Consider the following 19,225-nt stretch of genomic DNA (forward strand, 5'->3'; position numbering starts at 1 on the left):
AAAGAAAAGAAAAGAAAAATATAAATAAATAAAGAAGACTTTTCAGAAACGTAATGAACAAGCTTAGAATAACTTAATACCAAGTTTTTAAAAAATTGGTCTGGAGTTCATCCCCGGTCTAATTAAGACCGCTATTATCTTTTCTCCTAAATATAACTCAGGATAGCTATCTTCATTATTCCGCTTGTATCTAACGACCCAGACACTAAGTCTCTGACTTTAATATATAACTTTGAGGTTGAAAACTGTTATCTACCCAACACATTCTGTTGTGGGAGGAGAATGCTTTTTATGTCATAAGAGACCAGACTAATTCTTTATTCTTTTCTAAGAAACAGAGATAAATATTCACAAGGATTCTTCAAACACCAGAGATAAAATACTGGATCATAAAAACGTGATTTTTAAAAAATTTTACTAGATTCATAAGTAAAACAAGATGAATTTGAACCATATACCACCAGAGTTGTTTCACCACAAATTTATGATTCTAAAGGCTTTCACATGGTAATAAGAGGTGAGAAATTAAAAGAAAGAGTAGAGGCAGGCATGGTGGTTTATGCCTGTAATCCCAGCACTTTGGAAGGCTGAGTCAGGAGGATTGCTTGAGGCCAGGAATTCGAGACCAGCCTGGGTAACATAGCCAGACTCTGTCTCTACAAAAAAATTAAAAATTAACTGACTGTGGTGGTGTATACCTGTAGTCCTAGCTACTCTGAAGGCTGAGGCAGGAGGATCGCTTGAACCCAGGAGTTTGAGATCACAGTGAGCTCTGATCACACTACTGCACTCCAGCCTGAGTGACAGAACAAGACCCTGTCTGTTAAAAAAAAAAAAAAAAAAAAAAGTAGAGAAAATGCAGAATCCATCACTATAATTAGAAAAATCTAAAATATTATAGATTTCCTATTTTATCAGTTTTTTCCACTGAAGAGAATATGTCAACATTTTGTATGCAATCAGAGAAATAATAGGTGCCCAATTGTTGAAAAGACATAACTGCAAATCAAGTCCACCATCACACTCAGATTACTGATAATGTAGATGCTGTCATCCTCATTTTCAGTTTTGGAAAGCACTTATTTATCATTCACTTACGTAACTCTCTTCCCTTCTATAGGTCAAAGCAATATAGATTATATACATATTCATTCATTTAACAAATGCAGCAGTAAGTTTGACAAACTACTGTATTATATGCCAGGCACTGTGCTCAGAACTCGGAATACAACTCTGAATAAAACAGCCATGGTCCCTGCCTATATGAAGCTTTGGGAGGGACAAATAACTGAACAGATCATTACAATAGAGAGTAAGAAGATATTAGGAATTAATGTAATCTCAACTATGGTGATGACTAGAAAGGGAAATACAGCGTGCTATGAGAGAATATAAGTGGAGTCTAAATTTGAATGTTTATTGTACCAGAAACCTCAGAAATACTTAATGTTGTTAGAATATCCTTATGATCCCTCAAATTTCCCAAACTTTCTTCCAAATAGGCAGTCATGTGATTAGTTTTGGCCAATGGGTTGGGTGGAGAAGTGTATCATTTCTAGGAGGAAGCATTTTTTTTTCCTTTTTTTTTTTTGAGACAGAGTCTCACTCTGTCTCCCAGGCTAGACTGCAGTGGTGCGATCTTGGCTCACTGCAACATCTGCCTCTTGGGTACAAGTAATTCTCCTGCCTCAGCATCCCGAGTAGCTGGGACTACAGGCGCACACCAGCTAATTTTTGTATTTTTTTGTAGAGATGGAGTTTCGCCATGTTGGCGAGGCTGGTCTCGAACTCCTCACCTCAAGTGATCCACCTGCCTCGGCCTCCTAAAATGCTGGGATTACAGGGGTGAGCCACTGCACCTTGCCAAGCAGGCACCATTTAAGAGACAGAGCTACTCTCTAGCTCTTTCCTCTCCAGCCACTACAGTCATGGAGGCCACGTATTGAGATGAAGTTTCAAAAGATGGAGGTAGCCTACATTGCTAGGTCACAACAAGGACAGGTACCCTGGAAAGTTGCTGACATTCATCAAATGTCCACAACTTTGTTGTGCTAAACTACTGAGATTTAGAAGTTATTACCACAACATGGCCTATTCTTCCTTGCCCATACTCTCAAAGGAGTCACATTCATTCTTATGACATCTCTCCATTTTGCCAATGCAGAAATGAAGACAGAAACATTTAGAGAGTCGCCTAAAATTAGTCAGTAGTGAAATACAACATCCTGCCTTCCACGTGAGAGCTGTAGTCAAAAGATCAGTATTTTTCGAAACCAGATTGAGACATACTAACTTTAAAATCAATCAATTTAAGTCACGGTTAGGAATTTTTATTTTATTTATTTATGTTTGCTATTCCATAGGGGTTTTGTGGATATTTTTATTATTAATTTAGGTTCAGGGGGTACATGTGCAGGTCTGTTACTTGGTTATATTGTGTAAGGCTGAGGCTTGGGCTTCTAGTGAACTCATCACTTGAATAGCGAACACAGTACCCAATAGGTCATTTTTCAGCCTTATACCTCTTCCCTTCCTCCCCCATTTTGGAGTCCCCAGTGTCTATTTTTTCCATCTTTGTGCCCATGTGTACCTATCGTTTAGCTTCCACTTACAAGGGAGAATGAGTAGTTCTTAATTTTCTACTTATGAGTTACTTCACTTAAGATAATAACCTCCAACTTTACCCATGTTGATGTAAGGGACATAATTTCATTCTTTTTTATGGCTGCATAGTATTCCCTGGTATATGTGTACCACATTTTCTTTATCCAAACAACTGTTGTTGGGTGCTTAGGTTGATTTCATGACTTTACTATTATGAACAGTGATAAACATACAAGTGCAGGTATCTTTTTGATAAAATAATTTATTTTCCTTTGGGTAGATACCCAGCAGTGTGATTGCTGAGTTAAATGGTAATTCTATTTTTAGTTCTTTGAGAAATGTCCATACTGTTTTCCACAGTGGTTGAACTAACTTACATTCCCACCAACAGTGTGTAACCATTCCCTTTTCTCCGAATCCTCCCTAGCATCTGTTATTTTTTACTTTTTAATCATAGCCATTCAGGTCGGGAGCAGTAGCTCATGCCTGTAATCCCAGCACTTTGGGAGACCCAGGCAAGTGAATCACTTGAGTTCAGGAGTTCGAGAACAGCCTGGCCAACATGGTGAAACTCTGTCTCTACTAAAAATACAAAAATTAGGTAGGCATGGTGGCGCATACCTGTAATTCCAGCTACTCCAGAAGCTGAGGCAGGAGAATCACTTGAACCAGGAGGTGGAGGTTGCAGTGAGCCAAGACTGTGCCACTGCACCCCAGAGTGAGACTCTGTCTCAGAACAACAACAACAAAAAAACCCATAGCCATTCTGTCTGGTATGAGATGGTATCTCATTTTGGTTTTAATTTGCATCCCTTTGATGATTAGTGATATTGAGGATTTTTTCATGTGTTTGTTGGCTGCTTGTATGCCTTCTTTTGAGGAATGTCTGTTCATGTCCTTTGCCCACTTTTTAATGGAGTTATTTTGTTTTTTCTTGTTGATGTGTTTAAGTTCACCATCAGAAGTTTTTAAAAAATAAATTAGGACACACTAACCTTGGGTAAAAAACACCAAGGTGCACTCCATTAAGTGTTTTGCTTTAAGAAACTTTTGTTAAAAACATATATACATATAAACATTTTATTACATTACACATACATACACATATGTATGCATCAGAGACCTGTCATGTAAAATGCATTTCTTACTGTGTCATGGACAAATAGATTTGAAAAATATTACATTAGACTGCACAATAATTGTTTAATGAGAGCCATTTAGATGAAGCAATATAAGAATATTAATGAAGTGGCTGGGCACAGTGGCTCACGTCTGTAATCCCAGCATTTTGGGAGGCCGAGGCGGGAGGATCACTTGAGGGCAGGAGTTTGAGACCAGCCTGGCCAACATGGCAAAGCTCCCTCTCTACTAAAAATACAAAAATTAGCCTGACATGGTGGTGGGTGCCTGTAGTTCCAGCTACTCAGGAGCCTGAGGCAGGAGAATCGTTTGAACCCAGGAGCTGGAGGTTGTAGTGAGCTAAGATCGTGCCACTACACTCCAGCCTGGGAGACAAAGTGAGCCTCTGTCCTAGAAAAAAAGAAAAAGAAAATAAAATAGTATTTATGAAGTGAATGCATTGTTTTTATACCATTTAACAAGAAGCTTTGTTATCGGGGAAAACATAGTACAGCATAATTATAGATTCATTCTAAGATGTCACAAAAAAAGAAATGTTATTACATAATTAAAGTTAAATGTGTAAAATTAAAGTTAAATGTTTCATAATTGATATTAAATGTAAGAAAATGTTAAGTGGCCAGGCATGGTGGCTCACACCTGTAATCCCAGCACTTTGGGAGGCCAAGGCAGGTGAATTGCCTGAGCTCAGGAGTTTGAGACCAGCCTGAGCAACATGGCAAAACCCTGTCTTTATTTTTTTTAATTAAAAATATATATATATATTTATAAGAAAACATTAAATGAATCATTGGCAGCAGGAAAACAAAAGTCAGGATTTGGATTCACTCATTCATCCATCCATTCATCCAAAAAAAACATTTATTGAGCATCTGCCAGGTGTCAAATACTGAGCCAGGGTCTGAGAAAATGGCTATGTATAAAACAGAAATGTGTTCTGCCCTTATGGAGCTTATATTCTAAGCAAGGAAGACAGACATGAGATTTTTTAAATACACGTTTAGTTATTGAGCTATGATTGTAGTGAGTGCTAAGGAAGAGAAGAAGACCTCGAATGCAGCAGTGTGCTAGTAAATGATTAACAACCGGAGCTCCAAGAAAAAAACTTTTCGCATATCTAGATACATGTGTTTGTTATAAATTTTACTGACATAAAGGATATATAGTACACAATTTTAAAATAACAATAAAACATACAATACTCTATTTTAAATTCAGTGTACACCATTGATTCTCATGGAATGTTTTCACAGGTTTTTTATGAATTCTTTTATCTGTAGCCAATATATGGTTGCAACTAAGGAAAGATTTCATTCTAACATAAGTGTTGGTGGATACTTTCATTTATGTTGAAGAGTAAGATGAAAGAGAAACAATATTTCTGTCAGAACTTGACTCAATTGTCAATTAAGTGAGTGACTTTGCAGAATCAGATTAATAGCTTCAAATACTTGAAGAATATTTTCTCAATTTCTCAATTTTTGTGCTAGTCACAAAGGAACTGTTTTAGCCATGAAACACTTTTAAGTTTAATCTGCATTACTAACATTTTCTCTATCAGTTTTTTAAGTATAAACAACCAGTAAAACAACAAATCACATTCCTGCGGCATTTGCAGATTTCCCTGGTGGAAATGTCCATGGGAACACGGTAGCTGATTTCAGCCACCAAGGTAGCATCACAGGACATGGGAACAGGGTTGGGAAGAGCTTTCTTTGCAGTAGCACATCATTACATAATGTTTCCATCATACAGATGGAATAAATACAAATAACCTCAAGATCTCAAATAATAGTAACATATTGTAAAATAATTGGGGCATGAAGAACTTTTCGTATTGATCTTTGTTTTGAATATAACTTATTTGATTGTAAGGTGTATATAATTTATTTATTATGTATTTATTTATTTATTTATTTATTTATTTGTGGAGACAGGGATCTCACTCTGTTGCCCAGGCTGGAGTGCAGTAGTGTGATCTTTGCTCACTGCAGCCTCGACCTCCCGGGTTCAAGTGATCCTCCTAAGTAGCTGGGACTACAGGCGTGTGCCACCACACCCAGCTAATTTTTTTGTAAAGACAGAGTTTTGCCATGTTGCCCAAACTGGGAAGGGGTATATAATTTAATTCTTAATTATGGTTGCGTTTGACAACTGCCCTACAAAATTCTTGAAATTTTAACAATAGGTTCTTTAGAACACACCCTGCCTAAACCCCACAAGATTTGAGAAAGAGTAAACTGAAAATGGGGGAGGATCTTTAGGGAGAAGTGCTGCTCTTATGTGTCCTAGGACAGGGAGGGCTGGATATCATGGAAGACATTGGTGACAGTGGGACCCAAGCCCACTGATGCCAAGTGTAGCTCCCAGAAATTATTCTCCATCAATACCAATAGCCGAGTGAACTTCTCTCTGGCTTCTCCTCCAGAGTAGAGAAAATCCTCCAGAGCAGAGAACAGGCTATGCAGGCAAACAAAAAAAATACTTCTTTTTCTTTTCTTTCTTTTTTTTTTTTTTTTTTACCAGAAGCCCAAACCTCACCAGAACAACAAAATATTTCTAAAATCATTCCTGGCCAGCCACAGTGGCTCATGCCTGTAGTCCCAACACTTTGGGAGGCCGAGCTGCTTGAGCCCAGGAGTTTGAGACCAGTCTGGGAACATGGTGAAATCCTATCTCTATAAAAAATGGAAAAATTAGTCAGGCATGGTGGCAGGCCTGTAGTCATAGCCACCCGGGAGGCTGAGGCAAGAAAATCACCTGTGCCTGGGAGGTCGAAGCTGCAGTGAGCCACGATCATGCCACTGCACTCCAGCCCAGGTGACAGAGAGAGACCTTGTCTCGAAAATAAATAAATAGATACATAAATAAAATCATTCCTTCTTTAGCCCCTTCTCATTATCTCTTTATTCTCCTTAAAACGGCTGCGGGATTTTTTAACATGGAGTATATTTCAGATTTTACTTCTCTTACCTCCAACATCTCTCTATCAGCTTGTTGAAATCCCTTTAACAGCACAAAAATTATTTTATTCCAAAGTTTAATTTAGGCTGGGTGGGTGGGCATAGTGGCTCACACCTGTAATCCCAGCACTTTGGGAGGCTGAGGCAGGAGGGTCACATGAGCCTAGGAGTTTGAGACCAGCCTGGGCTACAGAGTGAGACCATATCTTTGCAAAAAATAAAAACACTAGCCAGGCATGGTGGCACACACCTGTGGTCCCAGCTACTCAGGAGGCTGAGCAGGGAGGATTGCGTGAGGCCAGGAAGTCAAGGCTTCAGTGGGCTATGATCATGCCACTGCACTCCAGCCTGGGCAACAGAGCAAGATCCTGTCTCAATAAATAAATAAATAAATAGGCTGGGCACGGTGGCTCACACCTGTAATCCCAGCACTTTGGGAGGCCAAGGCAGGTGGATCACTTGAGGTCAGAAGTTGGAGACCAGCCTGGCCAACATGGCAAAATCCTATCTCTACTAAAAATACAAAAATGCATGTGCCAGGTGTGGTGACTGCTCAGGGAGGCTGAAGCATGAGAATCGCTTGAATCTGGGAGGTAGAAGTTGCAGTGAGCCAAGATGGCACCATTGCACTCCAACCCAGGCAACAGAGCAAGACCCTATCTCAAAATAATTAATTAATTAATTAATTAAAATAAAATTGAATTTAAAAGACTAAAAAATGTGTTTTTAAGTAACACAGTCATGCGAATAGTCCATAGTAAGGGATAGGCTCACAGTCCATCAGTAAATAGTGATGCATGAGATCCTTTCCTGTTTGATAGCCTGATGAGAATACTGGGAAATACAAAGACTACTGAGTAGGGTAGGAAGCCAACTCAGAGAGCTAAAGTTGCTACTGTTTACCAACTTACTTGGACCAAACAGAAGATGTTAATGGGGATATCTTTAAATATCGTGGCTTGTGGCCGGGCTCAGTAGCTCACATCTGTAATCCCAACACTTTGGAAGGCCAAGGCGGGTGGATCACCTGAGGTCAGGAGTTCGAGAACAGCCTGGCTGACATAGCGAAACCCCGCCTCTACTAAAAATACAAAAAATAGCTGGGCGTGGTGGAGTGCACCTATAGTCCCAGTTACTTGGGAGGCTGACGCAGGAGAATCACTTGAGCCCAAGAGGCAGAGGTTGCAGTGAGCCAAGATTGCTCCACTGCACTCCAGCCTGGGCAACAGAGTGAGGCTCGTCTCAATCAATCAATCAATCAATCAATATCATGGCTTGAGACAACACAGCAACATCTCCATAACCCAGCACTTTGTGTTTTAACATAATCCAGCAAAATAAAGGAGTCTCCTTCTCTGCTGGGAGTGGTAGCTCACGCCTGTAGTCCCAGCTATTCGGGAAGCTGAGGATGAGGATCAGTTGAGCCCAGGAGTTCAAGGCTGCAGTGAGCTGCTATGATCATGCCACTGCATTTCATCCCGGAAGAAAGAGTGAGACCCATCTCCAAAAAAAAAAAAGAGAGAGAAAAAAAGTTCATGAATCACTAAAAGGATTCCCTGCAGTAGTTAAGACAAACTTTCATCTTACTAAAAAAGTATGTAATGTTTAAATTACTTTTTAAAACATTACGTTGTAATTATCTGTGTATATGTTTGTCTTCCCCAAAGAGAAGTAAACTTCTCTTCTAAATTGTGTCTTGGGCCGGGCACGGTGGCTCATGCCTGTAACCCCAGTACTTTGGGAGGCCAAGGAAGGCAGATCACCTGAGGTCAAGAATTCAAGACCAGCCTTGCCAAAATGGTGCAACCTCATCTCTACTAAAAATACAGAAAATTAACTGGGTATGGTGGCCAGCGCCTGTAATACCAGTTACTCTGGAGGCTGAGGCAGGAGAATCACTTGAACCTGGGAGGTGGAGGTTGCAGTGAGCCAAGATCACGCCATTGCACTCCAGCCTGGGCAACAAGAGGAAAACTCTGTCTCAAAATAAATAAATAAATCATAATAAATTGTGTCTCCCAAAAATTTGTATGTTGAAGCCCTAACCCCTAATATGTTGGTTGTATTTGGAGTAAAGAAGTAATTGGCCGGGCGCGGTGGCTCAAGCCTGTAATCCCAGCACTTTGGGAGGCCGAGACGGGCGGATCACGAGGTCAGGGGATCGAGACCATCCTGGCTAACACGGTGAAACCCCGTCTCTACTAAAATACAAAAAAAAATTAGCCGGGCAAGGTGGCGGGCGCCTGTACTCCCAGCTACTCGGGAGGCTGAGGCAGGAGAATGGCGTGAACCTGAAGGTGGGGCTTGCAGTGAGCTAAGATCCGGCCACTGCACTCCAGCCTGGGCAACAGAGCCAGACTCTGTCTCAAAAAAAAAAATAATAATAATAATAATTAAGGTTAAATGAGGTCATAAGAGTGGGGCCCTAATTTGATAGGAGAAACCAGAGGGCTTGCTCGATCTCTCTCCAGCATGCTACAAAATTGAGAAGGCAGCTGTCTGCAAGCCAGGAAGAGGGCCCTCCCCAGGACCCAAATCAGCCAACACCCTGATCTGGACTTCTCAGGCCCCAGAACTGTGAGAAATATGTTTCTATTGTTTAAGCCCCCCAGTCTATGGTATTTTGTTATAGCAGCTGAGGCTGACTAATCCAGAGGGATTCTACGCTATGTATGTTTCTAGATGTGACACATAGAAGCACCCGGCGCAGAGAAGGAACTCACAAAGAGGACCTTGAAATAAGTGAGGCAATCTATATTGTATCTGTTCTTTGTGTTTAAGATCCTCAGACCCTCAGTCTAGCTTGATTCCCTTCTGTCCATAGCACCAAGAAAAATTATCCTTTTCCACCGTTCACAGGAATCTATCTCACCTAGCAAATAACTCAGGACAAATGTTTAAGAGGCTTTCTGTCCTCACTTATTCATTAATCTCCCCTGTCAGCTAGATTCACTGTTTTTTGGTTGATACCTTCTCTAACACAGCTATATCCCATCCAGTGGTGTGCTGGTAAATGTTTAACAACCAGCTCTTAGGCAGTGGCATGGGAGAGAGACCCGACTGGTAGGTAGCACTTGCCAGTTTCAGTGGCATAGATACACTTTCATGAGGGCTGATTTCAAGCTACTAGTGTGACTTCATTAAATGCATATTTGAGAAGAGATGAACATAACAGACTCCCACAACCCTGCGTTAGCTCACCATTGATTTTCATCTTATCAATAGACAGTGGTTACCAGCATGACCTTGAAGTTGGACAAAGCTAAAATCTAGTCCCAACTCTACTACTGTGTGATGCTGGGCAACTTGTTTAATGTCTCCAAGCGTCTATTTCCTTATTCATAAACTGGAGATAATAATAGCTACCTTAGTTCATAAGTATTAAATGAGAGAAGGCATATCAAGTGCTTACCACAGTGGCTAGCACATAGTAGGTGCTTAAGAAATATTAGCTATTTCATGTTCAGAAGGCAGATTTTAAAAAAAGAAATATTAACTACTATCATCGTCGTCGTCGTCTTTATTAACCCCTACCCTCTGAGGTCACCATTCAGCGCTTACTCAGATCCATAGATATCAGCTGCTCATCTGCATGGCTTGCTAGGGGTCACAGGCATCCATACTTCATCTGGTTTATTGTATAATATTTGCATAAACATTAGCACCCAAAAATCCTGTTTTATTTTTGTTACTCAACTTTAAACTAGTAGGACATAGGTCTGGAATATTTGCCACTGACCATGAATGAGACTAATTTACTTCTGTAACAGGAAGAGAGAAACAGAGCCTGCCATTTGTTGAGTACCTACTTTGTGGCCCACAAGGCCTTGTGCTAGAGATTTTCCCTGTTATCTCAGGTAATCCTCATAACAACCAGGAGATATTAAATATTTGTCTCATTTCTATGGATGAGAAAACTAAAGCTCAAAGAAATTAAGTCACTTGCCTGAGGTCACACAGCTGGTGATAGAAACCCAGGACTCTTCTGGCTGATCCCAAAGATACTCTTGGCAGTGTGCCATGGCACTAACCTCAGTAAGAATACCCAGGTGGTGAGATGACAGGCTAAAGCAATTGAAGAATGCACTGGCTGCCTGCCATACTGGCCAGTAGCGAAGGTCTTGGACAATTAAGTCCAGATTAAATTGAAGCATTTTTGCCCATTATTCTAGTTAAGTTTGAGTTAGCCTGCATGTAACAGAAATTCAATTACAGTGTCTTAAGGAAAATTCTTCTTATGTAACAAGAAGTCCAGAAGGAGGCTCCTTTCACTTCCTGATCATCCATTGTTTGTGTGTGGCTTTCTTCTTCATGGTCATAGAGAGCTACCCCATCTCCAGGTATTACATCCATGTTCCAGGCACAAAGAAGGAAAAACACATCTATTCCTAAATATCCTTTTTTTTTTATAAGGGAAATCATCGATCTCCCAGAATTTTCATCTTGTGGATCTTGCTTATATCTCATGGGCTGGAACTAGGTCACAAAGCCGCTCCTAGTTGCAGGGGACCCAGAGAAAATTATGTCTCCTTAACTGGACACTCTAATTCTCTAAGCACAATTGAGACTCTGTTACAAAGGGAAATGGAGACCACATACAGGAAAAGCAAGCAACAGGGCGTACCCTTGCATAGATACTCAGAAAAGCCTGGAGTTTTTCAGGGTTCAAAGGAGCATAGAATCATAGGATGAAAATGGAACTTTGTGATCATTGGTCTAGTCCAATTTCTTGCCTAATGAAGGAATTACTCCTTCAACTTCTCTAACAATGATCACCCAGCTTCTGCTGAATACAGATAAAGTGGCAATGTCTGGATGCTTGGCTATTATATGCCGGAGAACAGGATTTAGGGTCAAAGTGTTAGGGTCACATTTTTCTATTGTGTCAATGGGGGCAAGTCCATCCCTTTTGTCATACGTCTCCTCTACATCTTTCAGATTTTTATCCTTACTCAATTCATTGCTAAAAAAAAACTTCCCCAAAAAATTTTTAATTGTTTGTTCCATAAAACTGTATCATTAATACTAACATTGATGTGTTTTTGGTTTTTTTCCTGAGACAAGGCCTTGCTCTGTTAATCAGGCTGAAGTGCAGTGGTGCAATCACAGCTCACTGCAGCCTTCACCTCCCAGGCTCAAGCAATCCTCCCAGGTCAGCCTCTCCTGTAGCTGGGACTACAGGCATGTGCCACCACACCCAACTAATTTTCTTAGTTTTTTGAAGATGGGGTCTCACTATGTTGCCCAGCCTACTCTCAAACTCCTGGGCTCAAGCAATGCTCTCACCTTGGCCACCCAAAGCACTGTGATTTTAGGTGTGAGCCACTGCCACAGGCCTATTCATGTTATTTTTAAATGAATCAATAAAAAATTTTAAAAATTTTCTCAGATTTAATTTCTATTGTAGTAAATATCAATAGTTATAATCCATATAAATAAAAGCTCTTTAGGGTTCTCAATAATTTTTTAGGGTAAATGGGGTCCTGATGCCTAAAATTTTGAGAACCACTAATCTAATTCAGAATCCAAAGGGGGATTTTGAGAACTAGTAATGCCGGCCTAAGACGGTAAATCTACTCATTGGGTAAGTGACTCTACAACATTAAAATAAGAATAAGGATGGTGAAGGCCAGGTGCAGTGGCTCACACCTCTAATCCCAGCACTTTGGAAGGCTGAGGCACAGGATCACCTGAGATAAGGAGTTCGAGACCAGCCTGGCCAACATGGTGAAACTCCATCTCTACTATATAAAAATACAGGAATTAGCCGGGATTGGTGACAGCCACCTGTAATCCCAGCTACTTGGGAGGCTGAAGTGTGAGACTCATTTGAACTGGGAGGCAGAGACTATAGGGAGCCAAGGCTGCAGTTGCACCACTCCAACCTTGAGCGACAGCACGAGACTCCACCTAAAAAAAAAAAGAAGAAGAAGAATGGTGAAAGGATGGTGAAGTAACCAAACCCATGCATTAATTATTTTGTGCTTAGTAATAAGTTTCATAAACATCAAGAATATCCTCGTGAGTTTGCAATTGAAGGTGTTTGGAATGTTCAAGAGAATCTGACATATTATAGAAATTTTCCCTTTTCTTAACTTATTGCAGAATGTGTAACAGAGTTTGGTTACATTTATAAACAGTACTTAAATATTTAATATATACTACATTCAGAAATCTGTATATTAATTTAAATGTGTTTAGAGTCACAAGAGCTGTGTAAATGCTTACAAAGATTTTGCTTGTTTCAAACCTAACATTTGCACTATTTGAGATATCAGATACATAGTGTTTTATCAATTCTAGCTGCACATTTCTTCCTCATTTTAGCAAATGTGCAAAATGGATCTGGATGTCTTACAATCAATATACAATTGTACTGGTGGCAGTTTCCCTTTCTGGTGGTACATAAAATAATGGTGCATTTTACAACTAGTGGCAGTTTAGATTTGATGCTATAGTATGAAACTTGTAAAAGTAGTTTAAAATGTTTAAGAAAATTCAATAAACTACTTTTATTTAGGGAACTTTAACTTGTTAAATTTATAAATTATGAAACATGGATTTTTTAATGAAAGCAATTTTTCTTAATTTTTACAAAAATGTGTAACATTTATTAATAAAATAACAAGTTGTAAATTTAACTAAGAGGCATAAGAGAAACAAAATTCTCCAATTTATAATTCTAATTAATTGGACATTCATTAAATATAAGCAAATATAGGCAGCCCTTTCCATGCATAATTTCACCCTCAGCTAAAAACTCAAAAGATGTCATAGAATGGCATGCAGAATGGGGTAACAATCTGCATTGAGAGTTCTTAGTACCAATGGGTTAAGAAATATATTATTGGCTGGGTGCCATGGCTCATGTCTATAATCCCAGCACTTTGGGAAGCCAAGGTGGGCGGATCACTTGAGGTCAGGAGTTCGAGCCCAGCCTGGCCAACATGGTGAAACCTCATCTCTACCAAAAATACAAAAATTAGCTGGGTGTGGTGGCACATGTTTGTAATCCCAGCTACTGGGGAGGCTGAGGTGGGAGGATCACTTGAACCCAGGAGGTAAAGGTTGCAGTGAGCTGAGATCATGCCACTGCACTCCAGCCTAGGCGATGGAGTGTGACTCCATCTCAAAAATAGTAATAATAAATTAGCTGGGTGTGGTAAGGCACACCAGTAATCCCAGCTACTCAGGAGGCTGAGGCAGAAGGATCACTTGAGCCCGGAAGTTCAAGTGAGCTACGATTGTGCCATTGCACTCCAGTCTGGGCAATAGAGAAAGCCCCTGTCTTTAAAAATGTGTGTGTGTGTGTGTGTGTGTGTGTATAATATATATATATAGGCCTTACACAAACTTTTGGACTTTTTTTCCATAACAAAAATGTTATATACAAGGAGTCCAACTGCCCTGGATTATATGTGGTGAGTTTACAAAGGTTATCCTAGGAGAACACTCATTGTAAGCACTACAAAGACAGAAGAAAATCACCTTACTAGAGGAAATTCTCTGACTGTAATGGTATTACCTACAAAAGCAAGAAGCAAGCCAATGAGAACACCTTGGTGTGAACCCCTTGGCTTGCCTGTAGTTAATAATATTACCGGGGCCGAGCACAGTGGCTCACACCTGTAATCGCAGCACTTTGTGAGACTGAGGCGGGTGGATAACTTCAGGTCAGGAGTTCAAAACCAGCCTGATCAACATGGTGAAATCCTGTCTCTACTAGAAATACAAAATTAGCCAGGCATGATGGTGCATACCTGTAATCCCAGCTACTTGGGAGGCTGAAGCAGGAGAATCGCTTGAACCCAGGAGATAGAGGTTGCAGTGAGCCAAGATTGCACCATTGCACTCCAGCCTGGACAACAAGAGCGAAACTCTGTCTCAATAATAATAATAATGATCATATTACCTGCCATTCAGGTTATCAAGCTTGAGTCCTTCTCTGTTCTCATATCCAATCAACAACCAAATTTTGGTTCTTTGTTTCACAGAGCTTGTCTCTACCCTTCCCACCCCATTCTCACAGCCACCATGACACAATCCAGCCTTTATTCCTTCCCATGAAATGCCTTCTAATTATGGAAACATTTAAAAGTTCAAAATCTAAGTGTGATAGACATCTCTCTCTTGATTATTACAAAATTTAATTTAAATAAAAGGTTTGTTTTGCTTTTTTAAGGTGTTATCTATTTTGTCTTCAGCAGATCCCTAAAGAACTAATATAGTACCTGTATGTGGAAACAGTATCTTAAGAGTTCTGCAGTTCTCTTTGCAATGCCCAATCTTTGGTCTCCTGCTGGGACACCGGTCCTTCCAATGTCCATCCACTGTCCCTTCTAAAGCGTCAGAGCAGAAGACTCAGGCTGCCCTCACAGTTGCTCTCAGAATGACCAGCTCAGCCTCTCCAGCCAGGGTCAGAACACCCCAACAAGATCTTCACAGCCAATCAGCTGTTTCTTCTGGCTCCCTTTCAGTCCCAATCTGTAGTCTGTTTAAAGGACTGAAAGTTAAATTTGAGCCAAAGAAATAGCTAGAAGGTGACAACAGCTAAGTCCCCACGGCTTTAAATAGAGTGAGCCGTGTAAGGAGAAGCCTCCCTGGAGGCGCCTACCCGATGAAAGGGATCTCAGGAAAGTCACTGTCTGTGCATCATTCACGCGTGCACGGGAGTCAAAGGCCAGGGCGCAGCCAGTTTAGGAAAACAGTGGAGGCAGCAGTGTCTGGCTTTGCTGGGAGACAGATTACTGTCGTTATAATGTATGGGAAACATTCCATTTGTTACGCCAGAGAAAAAGATATTTCACACAACAAATAAGAGGAATGGATCTATTGGTCAGTTATTTCATCTTACTCCAGGAATTACTGAACTTCAGATAAATGATTCTTCATCATGGAAGATATTTGTTGCCAAAGAGTCCTCTGAAGATAAGGCCAGGCAGACCTTAAATGTGTGAAATACAAATGTGTAAAATAGAAGTTAACAGGTGAGTGCACCCCCACCTAAAGGCATTCAGATTTTAAGATATTTGAAAACACTGATCTGGTCATACAAAACCAAAACATAGCTGTATGCAAATCTGGCACACAGATGCCGGCTTTCCTCTCTGGCTCTCAGGTTAAGCAAAGAGATTATTAAAATAATCAAAGATCTGGAAACATTTTTGTTTCTTTCTTAACTACGTGGTTTAATTTTAGACAGCACGGGTTGACTCCCTGCTGTGAAAGATGAGGTGATTACACTCAAAACCATTTCTCCTACCTACATTTTTCTCCATTTCTCTTCTCATTAATTATAATATATTTTACTTTGCCAGGTTATAAACCATCACATCATGTTCTGAATTATGATACCCCTAGTTACTTAGTTTTTGTTCCATTTTTAAAAGGGTCTAATGCTCATTTCCAGTTCTTTTACCACTCCTACATTCTTGATTTTGATTCATTTCTTTGACTGGATTTCAACGTCCAATGGTTTTGTTCGTTAGAGGCTTACTTCTATATCTTTTACACACTAGATTCTAAGTACTACTTTCCCTCTGTCTTTTCATATTTGAGAAAGCCTGCTTGTTGACTTTATAACTGAACAGTTTTGTTGGACTACACTTTTTTTTTTAACGGGCCTAATTCACTTTATTTTACTTGTATAAAAACCTTATGTTGTAGCCACAGCTGGAGCCTGGGTCCTCTGCACGTAGACTCTGGGGTGGGTCTTGACAAGGTGGTCAGTGAATTCATGATAGGGAGACTTGTTGAATCCAGTCTCCTTCCAGAGGTCGGGGGTCAAGTAGCTGTAGGTCTTGGAGATGGCATCAAAGGTGGCCTTGGCAAAGTTGCCCAGGGTGGCAATGCAGCCCTCAGCTGAGGCGTGCAGTCATGGATACTGGCCATCATCAGCAGCTTCTTAGCTACCAGGGTTGAGACGATGCCAGTGTCCCGGGCGCAGGGATGAGGTGCACCAGCACAGAGCCGCAGCGGCCTGTCAACTTGCAAGAGCCGCAGCGGCCTGTCAACTTGCAAGGGACGGTGTGGGGCTTGCCCAACTTGTGTCCCCAGTAGCCTCTGCGCACGGGGACAATGGAGAGGTTGGCCAGGATGATGGCCCCTCAGGTGGCAGTGGCTACCTCCTTGGAGCACTTAGCACCCAGACCAACGTGGCCATTGTAATCCCCTATGGCCACCAGCGCCTTGAACCTGGTGTGCTGGCCAGCACGGATCTGCTTTGGCACCAGCATAATCTTCAAACCCTCATGCTTGAGAGAGGCCCCCAGGAAAAAGTCAATGATCTCAGACTCCTCGATGGGCAGGGAGAAGAAATAGATCTCCTCCAGGGACTTGATCTTCATGCCGTTGACCAGGCTGGCCCAGCTTGGTGATGGGCATCCACTCCTTGGCCTTGGCCTTGCCTCCGCAAGCTCTGCGGCCTCGGCCACGTCCATCCCCAATCATGGCAGCAACCCCGGCCGAGGATGCCACTGCCGCAGCCTCCGCAGAAGACGCCGCGGTTCCCCATCCCAGGGCCCCTTTCTCTCTCCGCTGCCCCCGAGCCATCTACCATTTGGTGTTTTCTCGGAGAAGAAGCGGGCTACACTTTCTTGTCCTCAGAAGTTAGTGGATATTGCTCCATTCCCTTCTGTACTACAAGCCCAGCCCACTTTCCCTCCTTATAGGAATAAGTGTATTAACATGCATAATATATGAGTATTTTATATATAATATATATATTTATGAGACTCTATATAATATACATATTTCTTATTATTTTACAGTCTATGACCTCCATATTGATTGCCTTCCACTTATTTTAATCTCCTTGTCCATTTTCTCTGCATTTATTGATTATTATTGTTGTTGTTTTTATCTTTTTTTTTTTCCCCAGAGACAGTGTGGTCTCACTCTGTCACTCAGGCTGGAGTGCAGTGGTGTGATCATAATTCACTGCAACCTCGAACCCCTGAGCTCAAGCAATCCTCCTGCCTCAGCCTCCAGAGTAGCTAGAACTACAGGCATGCGCCACCCCACCGAGCTAATGTTTTGCAGAGGCAGGGTCTCACTATGTTGGCCAGGCTGGTCTCAAACTCCGGGGCTCAAGTGATCCTCCCACCTCGGTCTCCCAAAGTGCTGGGATTACAGGCATGAGCCACTGTGCCTGGCCCTGCATTCGCTGATTATTGTCAGCATTTCCTCCATGACACTAATTCTATTTTCAGTCATGTCTATCCTGTTCCCTGCTCTTCCTAAATTATTTATTAGATCTATGGTGGCTGTCTTTGGGGTCTCAATTAGTTTCCTTAGCTCTGAAAATTTCTCCATTCTTTTCATTCTGTTATTTTATTACCTCATTTTGGGGCCTTAGTTTTCTAGAATAATAGCACCATAAAATTATCCTATATCTTTTTTGTTTGTTTGTTTGTTTGTTTTGAGATGGAGTTTTGCTCTTGTTGCCCAGGCTGGAGCGCAATGGCATGATCTCGACTCACCGCAACCTCCACCTCCCAGGTTCAAGCGATTCTCCTGCCTCAGCCTTCCCAAGTAGCTGGGATTATAGACATGTGCCACCAAGCCCAGCTAATTTTGTGTTTTTAGTAGAGATGGGGTTTCTCCGTGTGGGTCAGGCTGGTCTCAAACTCCCGACCTCAGGTGATCCGCCCACCTCAGCTTCTCAAAGTGCTGGGATTACGGACGTGAGCCACCGTGCCCCGTCAAGTTATCCTATATCTTAAAGTACTTCCAGAGGATCTTTTCTGTTTGTTTGGAGGAGGTGTATTTTCATTATTTTAAAAGCTATTTTTCACCTTTAAACACTTGTCTTTTTACACCATGTTTTGTCTTCTTTCTTCTTTTCTTCCTCTTTTTATTTTTCTCATTCTTCTTCTTTTCCTTCTCCTTCTGCTCTAATGTGTTTGCTTACTTGCCTTGCCTTTATTTCTTCCATTCTTCTTTTAAATTACATAGCTCTGGCCGGGCTCAGTGGCTCACACCTGTAATCCCAGCACTGTGGGAGGCCGAGGCAGGTGGATCACCTGATGTCCAGAGTTCAAGACCAGCTTGGCCAACATGGTGAAACTCCGTCTCTACTAAAACTACAAAAATTAGCTGGGCATGGTGGCACACGCCTGTAATCCCATCTACTCGGGAGGCTGAGGCAGGAGAATTGCTTACACCTGGGAGGTGTCGGTTGCAGCGAGCCGAGATTGTGCCACTGCACTCCAGCCTGGGTGACAGAATGAGACTCTGTCTCACATGGAAAAAAAAAAAAGAAAAATTGCATAGCTCTGTACTGATTTGACTTCTCACTGGGTCTGATACAATGTTTCCACATTAATATTTAGAGCCAGTCTGTCTGCTTCATTTGGAGCTATTTAAGTTGTTGGTGTTGCTTTCAATCCACTTATCTTTAGACTGAGGACATGGTGAGGGTCATGTGAAGGGAGACCCACAGTAGGTTAAGAGGAGCTCTGATTTCTCTTCTCAAGTCCAGTTAAACATCCTGTACCAGTGCCCCCCGCCGCCCCCCG

General features: G+C 41.4%; 1 pseudogene; it reads right to left on the reverse strand.

The window, feature by feature from the left end:
- Positions 1-16,362: 16,362 nt before the first annotated feature.
- Positions 16,363-17,223, reverse strand: LOC105553841 (annotated as a pseudogene).
- Positions 17,224-19,225: the final 2,002 nt, after the last annotated feature.

Source organism: Mandrillus leucophaeus, unplaced genomic scaffold (assembly GCF_000951045.1).
Source record: "Mandrillus leucophaeus isolate KB7577 unplaced genomic scaffold, Mleu.le_1.0 Scaffold611, whole genome shotgun sequence".
In the NCBI taxonomy this organism is placed as follows: Eukaryota; Metazoa; Chordata; class Mammalia; order Primates; family Cercopithecidae; genus Mandrillus; species Mandrillus leucophaeus.